General features: G+C 51.8%; 2 protein-coding genes across 2 annotated transcripts in view; one reads left to right on the forward strand and one right to left on the reverse strand.

The window, feature by feature from the left end:
• Positions 1–2,500, reverse strand: part of cog3 (component of oligomeric golgi complex 3) — a 522,289-nt gene that overhangs the window by 488,151 nt on the left and 31,638 nt on the right. The window lies entirely within an intron of this gene.
• The window catches only part of LOC140485942 (protein capicua homolog), a 45,008-nt gene that overhangs the window by 16,099 nt on the left and 26,409 nt on the right, over positions 1–2,500 (forward strand). The window lies entirely within an intron of this gene.

The following is a 2,500-nucleotide window of genomic DNA, read 5'->3' on the forward strand; positions in this document are numbered from 1 at the left end:
TTAGGGTGGGTTGGCAATGGTAGATTGTCCCATAGTGCCCAGGGATGTACAGGTTAGGGTGGGTTGGCAGTGCTAAATTGTCCCATAGTGCCCAGGGATGTACAGGTTAGGGTGGATTGGCAATGGTAGATTGTCCCATAGTACCCAGGGATGTACAGGTTAGGGTGGGTTGGCAGTGCTAAATTGTCCCATAGTGCCCAGGGATGTGTAGGTTAGGGTGGATTGGCCGTGCTAAATTGTCCCATAGTGCCCCGGGATGTGCAGGTTAGGGTGGGTTGGCCGTGCTAAATTGTCCCATAGTGTCGAGGGATGTGCAGGTTAGGGTGGATTGGCCATGCTAACTTGTCACATAGTGCCCAGGGATGTGCAGGTTAGGGTGGATTGGCCATGCTAAATTGTCCCATAGTGCCCAGGGATGTGCAGGTTAGGGTGGATTGGCCATGCTAAATTGTCACATCGTGCCCAGGGATGTGTAGGTTAGGGTGGATTGGCCATGCTAACTTGTCACATAGTGCCCAGGGATGTGCAGGTTAGGGTGGATTGGCCATGCTAAATTGTCCCATAGTGCCCAGGGATGTGCAGGTTAGGGTGGATTGGCCATGCTAAATTGTCCCATAGTGTCCAGGGTTGTGCAGGTTAGGGTGGATTGGCCATGCTTAATTGTCCCATAGTGTCCCAGGATGTGTAGGTTAGGGTGGATTGGCCATGCTAAATTGTCCCATAGTGTCCAGGGATGTGCAGGTTAGGGTGGATTGGCCATGCTAACTTGTCACATAGTGCCCAGGGATGTGCAGGTTAGGGTGGGTTGGCCATGCTAAATTGTCCCATAGTGCCCAGGGATGTGCAGGTTAGGGTGGATTGGCCATGCTAAATTGTCCCATAGTGCCCAGGGATGTGCAGGTTAGGGTGGATTGGCCATGCTTAATTGTCCCATCGTGCCCAGGGATGTGCAGGTTAGGGTGGATTGGCCATGCTAAATTGTCCCATAGTGCCCAGGGATGTGCAGGTTAGGGTGGATTGGCCATGCTTAATTGTCCCATAGTGCCCAGGGATGTGCAGGTTAGGGTGGATTGGCCATGCTAAATTGTCCCATAGTGCCCAGGGATGTGTAGGTTAGGGTGGATTGGCCATGCTTAATTGTCCCATAGTATCCAGGGATGTGCTGGTTAGGGTGGATTGGCCGTGCTAAATTGTCCCATAGTGCCCAGGGATGTGCAGGTTAGGGTGGATTGGCCGTGCTAAATTGTCCCATAGTGCCCAGGGATGTGTGGGTTAGGGTGGATTGGCCGTGCTAGATTGTCCCATAGTGCCCAGGGATGTGTAGGTTAGGGTGGATTGGCCATGCTTAATTGTCCCATAGTATCCAGGGATGTGCTGGTTAGGGTGGATTGGCCATGCTAAATTGTCCCATAGTGTTCAGGGATGTGTAGGTTAGGGTGGATTGGCCATGGGAATTGTTGGGATACTCGGATAGGGGAGGGAGTGGCTCGGAGTAACAGTGTCAGAGTCTGAGAGTGTGTGTGTGTGGGGGTGTGTCTGTGTGTATGGGTGTGGGTGTGGGTGTGTGTGGGTGTGGGTGTGTCTGTGTGTACGTGTGTGTGTGGGTGGGTGTGTGTGTGTCTTTGTGTGGGTGTGTGTGTGTGTGTGTCTTTGTGTGGGTGTGGGTGTGTGGGTGTGTGTGTGTGTGTGTCTTTGTGTGGGTGTGTGTCTTTGTGTGTGTGTCTGTGTGTATGTGTGTGTGGATGTGAGTGTGTGTATGTGTCTGTGTGTATGGGTGTGTGTGTGGGGGGGTGTGTGTGTATATGTGTGAGTGTGTGGGGGGGTGTGTGTGTATATGTGTGAGTGTGTGTGTTTGTGTCTGTGAGTGTGTGTGTGTGTTGGGTGTGTATGTGTGAGTGTGTGTGGGGGGGGTGTGTGAGTGTGTCTGGGTGTGTGTATGTGAGTGTGGGTGTGTGTGTGTATATGTGTGGGAGTGTTTGTGGGTGTGTGTGAGTGTGTGTGTTGGGTGTGTATGTGTGTCTGGGTGTGTGTGAGTGTTTGTGTGTATGTGTGTGTGTATGTGTGTGTGGGTGAGTGTGTGTGTTTGTGAGTTTGTGTGTGTGGGTGTGTGTGTATATGTGTCTGTGTGTATGGGTGTGTGTGTGGGTGTGTGTGTGTGTGTGTGGGGGTGTGTGTGTATATGTGTGAGTGTGTGTGGGGGGGGGGTGTGTGAGTGTCTGGGTGTGTGTGTGTGTGTGTGTGGGTGTGTGTATGTGTGTGGGTGTGTGTGTGTATATGTGTGGGAGTGTTTGTGGGTGTGTGTGTTGGGTGTGTATGTCTGTGTGTGTGTGTCTGTGTGTTTGGTGTGTGTGTGTGTCTGTGTGTTTGGTGTGTGTCTGTGTGTTTGGTGTGTGTCTGTGTGTTTGGTGTGTGTGTGTGTGTGTCTGTGTGTGTGTGTGTCTGTGTGTTTGGTGTGTGTGTGTGTGTGTGTGTGTCTGTGTGTGTGTGTGTGAGTATACCC

Source organism: Chiloscyllium punctatum, chromosome 15 (genome assembly GCF_047496795.1).
Source record: "Chiloscyllium punctatum isolate Juve2018m chromosome 15, sChiPun1.3, whole genome shotgun sequence".
Lineage (NCBI taxonomy): Eukaryota > Metazoa > Chordata > Chondrichthyes > Orectolobiformes > Hemiscylliidae > Chiloscyllium > Chiloscyllium punctatum.